Source organism: Alosa pseudoharengus, unplaced genomic scaffold (genome assembly GCF_046254945.1).
Source record: "Alosa pseudoharengus isolate Yale_2024_CS ecotype anadromous, Long Island Sound unplaced genomic scaffold, YU_APseudo_1.1 YU_APseudo_1.1_scf_15, whole genome shotgun sequence".
NCBI classification, from domain to species: Eukaryota; Metazoa; Chordata; class Actinopteri; order Clupeiformes; family Clupeidae; genus Alosa; species Alosa pseudoharengus.
Genome location: NW_027468620.1, coordinates 34,004,514 through 34,017,004, shown reverse-complemented (window position 1 = coordinate 34,017,004; position 12,491 = coordinate 34,004,514).

Here is a 12,491-nt window from a genome sequence, read left to right as displayed (position 1 = left end):
ACCACATTCACAGTTAAAACCTAGCAACCAACATTAACTTAGCAACCAGCATAGCAACCACCATAACTACTCTAACAACAGTCAGTTGTCATCAACTTTGACTCCCGTCAACTGTTTCCTCTGCCCACAACTGTTTCAAAGTAAAACTCCTCACTACAATAATTCCATTTTAAATAATTTAACCATTTTAACTATCCAACTATTTAACTGTTCAGCCTTTCAAACTGTCAGTTGTCATCAACTATGACTCCCGCCAACTGTTTCCTCTGCCCACAACTTCAACTTCAAAATAAGTCCTCAATACAATAATTTGCTATAAAATAATTTAACTATTTAAACTACTCAACTATTTAACTGTTCAGCCATTCCAACTGTCAGTTGTCATCAACTATGACTCCCCACCAAACTTTTTTCTCTATCTGACCTCCATCTTTTTACTTGGATTATATTTTAAACAATATTCAACAATATTTTATTCAGCAGACATTTTTGCATTTTCATGCACTCGTAATTCCCTGGAATTACATTCTCTAGTTACATTTAAAGCTCTTCCTGGCCTTTCCCCTGGTTACATTTCTGATGTATGCTAGTGCCCTATAGCCCTACACGCACATTAAGGTCTGCAGGCAAGGGTTTATTAATTATTCCTGAGTCCCAGCTTGCTACTAAAGGGGACAAATCTTTTTTCTGTGTTAGCCCCAAAGCTCTGGAATGCACTGCCTCAGCAACTAAGGTTATTTCTTCTTAAAACTCACTTGTACCGCAAAGTCTTCAAAGAGTTTATTTTAATTACATTTTTGTTGTCTTGTGCTGTATACTGTCTAATTTCTGTAGTTTTTTTTAATGGATACATTTCCATTATTCTGGCCAATGGTTTTATTTAATTTTGTTCTGTTTATTCTTTTATATATGTAATACACTTTGTAAATAATACATAATAAAGATTATTATATTATTATTACCCCCATAATAATAATAATAATAATACTAATACTAATAATAGTAATAATAATAATAATAGTAATATATAAGAGAGGTCGACACTCTTTCCTAGTAGAACCCCAAATCAGAAAAAGTTGGGATTTTGTGAAAAATGCAAATAAAAACAGAATGTGAAAATCTACAAAAATCTTGAAAACCCAAGATTTAAAATCTTTAAATTCAAAATTAACATAATTTCCATGAAATAGTCAAATTTGTTCAACATTTGATATGTTGTCTGTGTCCTTTTTGCAGCTAAATATGAGTTTACAAAGTTTGCAGATAGGCCTATTGCATTTTGTTTTTACAGTATTTGCATTTTACACAATGTTCTAACTTTTTCTGATTTGGGGTTGGTCGTATAGACTATTCATATTTGGATGGCTGTAAGATTGTAGATAATTGCATGATATGTGTCTATTTACGTTTCCGTAGCTACACCATATCTTGAGAATAAAACACTGTTACATTTGTACTGATGTTACAATTGTACCAGTTCTCCCCTATTTGAATTGTGTTGGCTTTCCCATGGTGAAGAGTGACACTCTTTCTGATTATTAATTTCTTTTTGTACCTTAGTGACACAGGAAAAGCCTTAGTTATTTCTTTTATTTGTAGGGGTGCCAATAATACTGGGACTAATGTTTTTCTTAAAATATTTGTTTTTATTAATTTCTTTACGAGAATATATTTTTCTCCTTCCATATTGAGGGGCAGCCGTGGCCTACTGGTTAGCGCCTCGGACTTGTTACTGGATACTTACTTATACTTCTCTATTTAATATATTCCTTCATCAGTGCACTGACTCTGTTCATTGAATGGCCAGTGTTTGAGAGCAACAGCTTTTCTCTGCCTATGAAGCATGCCATAAACCTGCACACAGTCAACAGATCAATATGCTGACCTGCCTGTTACATCTCATGGCCTACTGTAAATACTGTATCAGAGATGCACAAAAAGTCACAATTGAACTTGTCAAGTGGTAGCCTACAAAGTGGAGACAAGTCTCTGACATCATCAGTGCATGCCCAGACTGCTTGATATTGCACTGTGTAACACTGTTGATCAGAAAGAATCATGAGCCTTTTAGTTGAGTTGATATTGCACTGTGTAACACTGTTGATCAGGAAGAATCATGAGCCTTTTAGTTGAGTTGATATTGCACTGTGTAACACTGTTGATCAGGAAGAATCATGAGCCTTTTAGTTGGTTTTCAACTAACTGGGTATCGTGTTAGCGCTAAATGGTGTTATATTGAAGCTATAAGAGTAAGAGGCATAAATATGAATTTTTCATTGTGTTGCTTAAGATGATACAGGGGACAACTTTTTGGCCAGGGCCACCACTTAACCCATACATGGGCAACATACGGGCCGCGGGCCACATCCGGCCCGTGGGCTTTCCCTGACCGGCCCGCGTAAGGTCCGTGAAAGAACAATAGAGCCTAGCATAGAGATAATGCATGCAAATCAATATCGTTGTTTTTATTTTGAAAGCGACTGCTATTTGTACGCCCATACATTTGTGCGTGGATGCATACGACGTAAACACCCTCACTGATGTGCTGGTGAATTTATGCTTCTGCGTCGACACAATGCAGTTGCCTTTACGTCGGCGTAAACCTTTCAAAGTTTTGTCTCTTATGTCTGCGTCGCTCACCACCGCAAAGGTTGTTAGAACGAACTCCTACTGCTGCTCGTTGGCGATACGAAGTGTTCATTTCAAAACGTTACTGGCAGATAGACAGTTTACAATCGGATAACCCCGTAATTGTAACCAAAATATGTCTGAGTTTATTTGCAAAGCTTATGTTAGCGAACTATGATGCTACTAGGCCTACCTTTATATGGCTCTGGGCCTACCCACAGGTTGCTTGAAGCAGCCGGCTCAACACACAGAGCGAGTTGACCAATCACAGTTATGTGCATAAAGTTAAAGCAAAAACATAGCCTACATTTTTAAAATAGTTTTCTTTGTGCATGTTGATTAACTAATGACAGCCTACTATTGTCTGCTCCACATTTTCGTAGTCTAATTCTGCATAGAGTTAATTTAATGATGGTAATGATTTAATGATGAAATATTGCTGAGTGTTGATGAAATGGTGGCACAGGCCTATCGGTTGTACTGACTCCTTCACATTTTCATGACCTAGCCTAATTATATAGATATTGTAGTACTTTTTTATATCAGTCTTTGAAAACTGAAAAAAAATGTCAATGTCAAAAAATCATTTTTGAGAATGAGGATTAAATACTGGACATAGATTAAATATTGCTGTTTTTCCTTTGTCTCCCTCACATTTTCATCTGTTCTTACGACTAGTAAACAAAACCATATGATTTACTTAATGTTATAAGAACAGAATAGAATTGGACAGAATTGAGTTCAGGCTTGAGTTCGGTATTTTGGGTCCGGCCCTCCTCAACAGTCCCAGTTTGTCATGTGGCCCCTTGGGGAAATTAGTTGCCCACCCCTGACTTAACCAGTTCCATGCGTTCTGATTGGCCAGGGCCACCACTTAACAGTTCGATGCGTTCGGATTGGCCAGGGCCACCACTTAACCAGTTCCATGTGTTCTGATTGGCCAGGGCCACCACTTAACCAGTTCAATGCATTCTGATTGGCCAGGGCCACCACTTAACCAGTTCCATGTGTTCTGATTGGCCAGGGCCACCACTTAACCAGTTCCATGCGTTCTGATTGGATAAGCTTGGTGTGAGGGGAGCGCCTGTGTGAGGAACCTACACGTTACTCATCTGGCACTAGATCATCTCCATTTCAATATTCTGATCTAAAGTCTGGGCAAATTACTACGTTAGCACCAGTCAGTGGCTAAATTCAGTGTATTGCACTTTTATGATGCCATCACATCACCAAAAGTTTGCCAAAAATATTTGCCAGTATTAAACTACAAAAAAACACACATGAAGTATTTTGATACAAAATATGAAGGCATTTTCTCCAACAAAATAAAACACACCTAAAAACACTATTTTGTATTTGAAATAGGCCTACATATTATCAGATGAATAGTATCATAAATACTGCTCATCTCTGCAAACACCTCATACACAAATACACAAGCACACACACACACACACACCCTATATTATCTTTGTAGAACACACACACACACACCTCAAATACAAACACACACACACACAACACACACACACTCCTGCACAGTGCTCTTCATTAGAAGGTGGGGGTCTGGGGAAATCAAAGCTGCTTCAGCTCATATCTGTTTCATGGCCAAGGGGGGGGGGGGTGATCCCAGGGAGGGGTGGCTCTCAGCGCTCGTTAAACACATCAACGGTACTGGAAACACTCCTCCGCTAGCACACACACACACACACACACACACACACACACCATTGTATGGTTATTGGCTCAGTCATTAGGGCAGATTACTCTCAGTCAATTTGCTTTGTAATTATGGAACAGATATAGAGAGGAGATACACCTTCTGAAGGGGAGACTCAACAGTCTCCTCAACACACACACACACACACACACCATACACACAGATAAGAGACTTGTAGCTGAGGAGACTCAAGTGTTATGGCCCAGGTAGCCTACACACCTACACTCAGACATCAGCCAACACACACACACACACATAAACATAAACATACACACAGATACACATCATCACCTTCAGTCATTGTTTGATAGGTTGTCGTGGAATCTGTTCCCTGATACTTAAATACAATCTGTGGCACAGGTCACACACACGCACGCACACACACACCCACATCCTCTCTCTCTCTCTCTCTCACACACACACACAGGCAAAGCATCTGCATCACGGCTGGAGAAATGTGGAACAGCAGTGGTAGTCGTTGAAGGCAAATCATATCAGTTGGAGTCATCGGGTGACAATGTGAGTATTTTGACAGTCTTTGTCACTATTCTTCTCTATTAGAAATTTTTAGAAAATATTTAACCAAGCCCAGTTATACATGAGAAACTGATAAAATGGTGTCTCACTATACAGTATACTATCACACCTTACTCAACTAAATATACCGCAGAGCGGTACAAAATATGACCGCCGCCCAGTCCAGCACATTTTTTCCACAAAAATAAATCACGCTGAAAGGCCTATATGATTCTAACTGTCTCACTAAATTGCATTATCCACACTCAATTCTCACTGATATCTGCTAGACAACAAGTACCAAAACATGATTAGTTCATAGATTTCACATGTAAAATTCATTTTATACAACCCCACCTCCATCTTGCCTGTTCATAATTCTGAGAAATTCTTGAATTGTGTGCATGTACATGTTTATGTTATGTGTGTGTGTGTGTGTGTGTGTGTGCTTGTGTGTGTGCCTGCGTATGTGCCTGTGCAAGCGTACATATGTCTACTGTGTGAGTATGTGTCATACGTATGATTACTGTGAATGTATGTGTGTGTGTGTGTATCTGTTTGTGCACATGTGTGTACATGAAATGGGTTAACATGACCCCTGGAGGCAAACATACGGAAAAAAATGGTCATCCTAGTCCCTACAGATCTCAAGATATTCACAGAGAACTGTGTCTGCCCTACCCTCCTTTCGGGGGTCCAGTCCAGCGGGGGGGGGCTACAGATCAAAACGAAAAACGACGGTTCCATGCTATCCATGTGGGGTTACATGCCCACCAAGTTTTGTGTACCCCGGTCTTTCAGTGTCCCGGGAATCCTTGTTGGTGTACGTCACTAAATGTACACATACATTATTTTATTGTAAGGCCCCCCATGAACGAAAGTACACAAAACTTGGCATGCATACGGAGGGTGTCATAATGATCCTACACTTTTAATTTCGTGCAGTTTTGACCTTGTCAGCCAGAGATATTGTGATGAAAACACCTAATTTTTTGCTTTTTAATTTTTAACTAGGTGGCGCTATACATGAAATAAGTGGTAATGGGATGGGTTGACATGCCCCCTTAAGACCAACATACATAAAAAAGGTGGACCTCCTAGGCCCTACGGTTCTCGAGATATTCACAGAAAACTGTCTTTGGCCACCTACAGGCCAGTTGGTGTATAGTAACATAAATTAATTTATTGTGTGGCCCCCCATGAACGGAATTCCACGAAACTTGGCGTGCATACAGAGGGTGTCATAATGATCCTACACTTCCAATTTCGTGCAGTTTTGACTATGTTAGGTCACAGATACCTGCGATTACAACACCTCATTTTTACTTTTTTGTGTTTAACTAGGTGGCGCTATACATGAAATTGTATGTTGTCATGTTATTATGACCGCCGCTTCGCTGCGCGGCGGTCATAATAACTTGTTTCACGTGAACACATGCGAGATACCTCAGCTGGAGTCAACCCAGGAAGAGACTGACACCCGGGTTTTTCTGCACCTGCTGTATGCCGCTCAACTGGGGCACAAGGTGGCTGTGGTGAGGACTCCAGACACAGACATTTTCTTCATCCTCCTACAACACGGCCAATCCGTCCCGCTGACCATCTACGTCGACATTGGGACCGAAAAGCACAGGCGGATCCTAAATTTCAGCGAACTGACAGAATGTAAGGGGGCAGACTATTACGGCCTATACGTCTTCACAGGGGAGGACGTTTCAAGTGCCTTTAGAGGCAAAGGGAAGGTTGGGCCTCTGAAAAAGCTGCAGAGTAATCCACCATTACCATTAAAGTACCATGCAGCCTCCAGTGAGTTTTAGTCAGATATTCTGTAGCATGTAATGGCAATGAATGCTGAACATAGGTATTGATACATTGTGACTTTATAATACTATAATTATTTATGTCCTCAGAAAACTTGGTGATCAGTGGTCTGTGTGGTGGAGGACATCAAGGCATTTACATGTGTAATGTATGGCCAGGCCTGCGAAAAATCTGTGAACGTGTCGTGCGCAGCATCATGCTGAAAAAAAATGATTGGAGAGGATGAGACGCTTACCACCAGATCCAAGGTGGATCTGTCCCGACTCCCGCCTTGCAGAGACAACCTGGTCCCACACATCAACCGTGTCAACCACCGTCTGGCCATCCACAAGAGAGCAGCCACACCGATATTCTGGTGTCCAAAGCCCCATGATCCTGGCCAAGGCTGGGAAAAGACTGAAGAGGGAACCCTGGAACCAGTGTGGTCTTGTGGACCTATCCTCCCCACTTCACTCACTGGCTTGCTGGAGTAAACAGTCGAGGAGATGGATGGAGATGGTGAAGAAGACGAGGAGCAAGAGATTGATTATGAAGAATAGACATCATTGCCCTTGACCTTTTGACCTTTGATTAGAATCACTTTTTTTCTATTTCAGTTTATTGTAATGGGGATTTGTTATACCCTATATATCCACATATTTGACTATACGAGTGGTTTTCTGTTTTGTTTCAATAAATATAATACCAATATAACAGTTTGAATAGTAACTTATTGTGGTATATGTTCATTTGGACCATCATGACAATATTTCAAGTAGGGATCAACATTTGCTTATTAGACATGTTAAAGACTGTAAAAAAATACAAAAGTTAGAACACATATCAAAAGGGTCCATAGGGTAGGAGTTCCAGTTATCCAATGTCACTGATTTTTTTACATTTTTTTGTGTTTATTTGAGTTTTAATGCACCATAGGCTACATCATCTATGACAATCCTCATATCTATCAATTCCTCATGCAAAGACGAAGAGAAAATGGGGTGGATTTTGTCTGTAGGATGTAGGCCTATTGTTCAGATTCTATGTAGATTTAAAGTTTTAATTTTTCACAGCCGAAAATCAAGCACGGACACAAAAGATGATACAAAAAATCACATATGGGACAATCATTTGAGGGAACATCAAAATTCCTTTACTAGACACCTTAAGGATTACAAAAAACTAGGTTAAAAAAATATACCTTTCGGGTGCAGGTGATCCCCCCCCTTTCCTACCAGACTAATTATGTTTTAATCTGTTGAACAAACCAGCTTTCACAGTGAGCCATAGGCTATTACAACTCTGTTCTTGGATAGTTTGTGTCATGCAGGAATATTTTCAAGAAGAACGTGATTGGGTGGCTTCAAGGGCGCGAAATGAGGATTTTGAGTGTTGTGATTGAAGAAGAACACTGTCTGCTGCATCCCTACCACCACAACACAGAGCGAGCGAGGACTCAGGGAACAGCATCCTTACATGCCATTGGTTTCATTGTGAAGGTTGGTGATTTTGAACTTAAATGAACATTGTCAACTTCGCCTTTAAACTTTGTTTGTTTACTAGGGTTTAACCAAAATGCTTACAATATCGAGTAACCGTTAACTAACCTTACCTTGGCATTCTAGCTGATGTTAACGTTAACGTTATAGTCAGTTTCCTTGTGTAATTTCGTTCAATTTTTTTGGGGATTATGAAAACTATATATTTTTGGAAACCTTAGAGTATGAAGAATCAAAAAATCTTTGGTTGACAATTTTCAAAGGTCAATATGGCGGCCATCTTGGATTTTCAAAATGGCCGCCTTCAAATACTAATTTCTCAATCTCACATTTCCAGGATTACCTAGAATTTAATTTCTAGCAGTCAAATTGTCATGTTGTATGACAAGAAATCATGTCAAATATATTTAGATGATCATTGACCCATATTAGGGTTTTTGTTTAATATTTTACTGCCAAATAGCTGCCTTAATGTTATGTTTTTGTTGTTTTTTTTACCCACCATTGGAGGACATCTTTATTTTATTATATATGTTTTTGTGTTTTATTTTAGTGTTTTCTTTTTATTTATTTTATATATTTCTTTCCTATTGTACCCCCCCCCCCCTTTATTGTTTTTCATAAAAAAGATATAGCAGACATAACTTAAAACAAGCGAAAACGAAATCTCAATCTAAATGACCACTACCCCATCCTTACTCTTATTTACTAACTTTCCCCTTCCCTTACTCCTACTCATCCAAAGTACCAACAAACAGTTTACACACCCCTATCATCCTCACTGTCACTGAAAAGTGTTATATTCTGAGAATCGTCATCATTTTGGCAGTCTGTTCCACACTGACATAGCTCAGTGCACGGTAGTCCATGTGATTTGCATGAACACTTGTGAGAAGCGCAATCTTTTTTGCATTGACATCTTACCATCTCAATGATGGCTTCAGGTGCAGGCAGAGACTTTGTTGTGATTGGTCTCAGCTGGCTATCTCCATCTTTGAAATATCCATTCAGCAATGGGTCAAGGAACTCCTGGTGCGCAATATCTGCCTGTCCCCATACTCTGGCCTGAACATGGGCTCTCAGGACATGCTCCTTCAGAGAAGCAGATGCGTGTGGAAGCTTGTCACTCTCTGCCATGTGCTTGCAGAAAAGATACCATCTCAATTCTGGGATATTGTCAATCTGGATCCCCTTTGGTAAGTATGCAGCACAACTAACTTAGCCAAAGTAGACAGCTGATCCTCTGTCACTTCACTTTTTTGTGAAAGCATCTGTAGAGCATTGAGGACACGATCATCTGCTTTCAAGTAGATGTTGAACCAAGTGGTCTTTCCTATTCCAGAAAAACACCCTGTGTTGTCTGCTCCTGTGAGTGCATGAAATGCAGGTAAAGACTTTGCACGATCTGCACCTAGAGCTGTCCAAATTTGTTCCACTTGCAGAATCCCAGATGTCATTGAAATACAAGTATCTTTCAACAGACTCTTATAGTTTGCTATGACAAGTAATAGAACATCAGTGTCAGGAGAGAAGAACATCAGCTTTGCATCAGAGGGGTTGCGATGTGATGCCAAAACTGCATGATGAATCAACAAGGTGTCTGCTTCTTCATGGTTGTTTCTTTCAAAGTGCAGTTGGATGTTGCTATTTGAGTGTCCTGCAGCAGAGGATATGATGAGCTTGGGGGAGTTATTACTGTATTCAATGGTCTTTGATGCCAGATACTCTGTGAGATCTGCTTTTGTCTGGTCATGGGAGAGTAAACGGCTCATCGGAATGCTCTTGATGTTTGTATCATCTCTAATTTGGTACTGGATAGGGTCATTTCCTCGTCTTCTTTTCTGCCTTGTGGTATGCTTCAAAGAATCAGCCTTGTATGTGTCAAATACCAGAATTACCTCATCATAGTCTCTGGTTAGAGACATTAGTCTGTCATAGAACCACTCACTTTTGACTCTTTGACTGTGCCTACAGTTGCTGGCTTTGTCAACTTTTGAACCACCATGCCATCTACAAGGGCGATTTTGCGAGTGGGATGAGCATTTTGAATAGAACCATGACATCCTACAAAACATTGGGTTAAAAACAACCCAATTTCAACCCAACCACTGGGTAAATAGTGGTCGAGCCCAGCACTGAGTTATATTAGCCCCGAAAATTGGGTTGTTCGATCAACCCAATAAGTTGGGTTGATAGTCTAACCCAAACATTGGGTTATCGTAACAAAACTGTTAGGTTAAACCTACATACAGTGGGCAGTGCTTCGACTTGGCCAGCTTCACTAGCGGTCCGCGCGTGGGATCACGCGGTATCACGTGACTTTAATTTGTATTTTTACGCTGCAACAACCCAAACAACCGGTAGATGGCTCAAGTGAGCAGGGTGTCTCGTAAAAAGAAATGGAGCCTGGAAAACCCTACACAGACTTCACTACAGACTTTAGCAGACTGGTTTAGAAATAATTTAATAGCCAGAAATATGCCTGCCCTGCCCTAATAAAGAAATATTTGGTTAACTGCGAGTGAATCCCGTTTGCAACAATGATAGACAGACATCATTTGGACAAAATATAGAGCATATTAACCTCCGTTGCTCAGCCAAATGCCTTCCTGTTACGTCCTGTTATCACGGAGTTACAGGCGATAAACGATTTTTGATGGTCACAAGTTTACTTCATTAGCGGTTTATTTTTTTTTATTATTATTAAAGAGTTTTTCATTTAAAGATTTGACTTCGTGCTTATTCAGTAGAGCATTTAGTGCTCTCCCCAATCCCAGACGTTCACATTGCATGTTTGTTTGTAATGGATGCAACCGCGAGATAGGCTATGCGTTTGACGGCAATGAGTTGTTAACAGACATGAACCAAGACATATAGCCCAGCAGCAATCTAGGGACTGTTCGTTATTTATTGAAGGGGCCACCGGAGGAATTTTGAGTGCTTCAGTTGTAAGTTGCATGACCCTCTCTTGCCTGCTAAAAATTGTTCAATGACCCTCCGACAGAATTGTTAAAAAAGACATGACCCTCCCCTGCCAATTGTCGCTGTCTTCCGCCCGCGCCACAGCCACACACTGTGATAACGTTCTTAAATCAATCTTTCCCGTGAGCTTGCATGCTACCAGTCCTTCCTTTTCAAATGTGTTGCGCCTGTTTGCACAATTTCACAAATAATCATATGTGATTAATAATATGACAAATAATCCCTGTGCACGGGGACTGAAACAATGCATGCCGTGCGCACCTGAGGCTACTCAGCTACAAGAGAAATAATTTCCCCTGTTTGTATGTTCACTGCAAGTTGGCCTACCATAACTTACCAACTCTGCACTGTAGACCCTAACCCTATATTTTTCTGTGAAATAAGCTAATGTATTTGTTCAACTTTATGAAGCAGAATTACGCATAGGCTATTTGGAACATAATACAGTACATTTGACAAAGGACAGATGTGTGTTGCTAGTGACAAAATATTAACTTTCAGTGTTTTACGATGTCTTTGTCATGGGGAAGTGTTTTGCCCCATGCATTTATTCTAGGCTACTGTCAGTGACTGCCGTGAGAGAAGCGGGTTCTGTGTTTCGTTCATGTCAGTGACTGACGCGAGAGAAGCGGGGTCTGTGTTGTGTTGCGTTGCGTTAATTTATTTTCAGTGCCGTCCACAGCTCTTCAGTTCTGACAAAGCCAAAATTACTCCTTTTGAAACAATGAGTGCAGGAAGCGCGTTTGTATGGTTATATTGCTTGACGGGGGGGGGATCCCAAGCAGCTTTCAGCCATAAGGCTACTTTGAGAACATTTCAATTCACCCGACACTAATATTCAAAATGTTGAAAACTATTTCGGCATATAAAGCAGTTTAATTAAATGGAATGCTTGGCCTCACAGATGCGCTCGTGCCTTAGATGGCAGGAAAAATCTTCACGATAGGCCTATTAACTAACCACCCGATTCACGTTGGCTGGGGGGAAGGGGGGCCATCAGACATTTGTGCCCAGTTAATCCGGCCCTGCCCCCAACAAATCACACCTTCCCACCTCTGACAGCTTAAAAGAAGTCAAGAGGACTCCTTACTCACAGACCTATTCACAAACCTGCGGCATTTTGCCGTGTTTTGAAATTCTACAAGAGCTTCCAATCGCGAGGAAGCAATTTTGCATTGTAGGCATAACTAACATGCAATAACGCCGCCAACAACAACCAAAACTAGGCTAATCATTGTCAACATGTAAATTAAATGTAACATTATTGTGAATCAAATTAAAATGTTCTCTTTTGCAAACGTAGGCATAGTAACAGAATAATTTAATAATGTTACAAAGATACTACA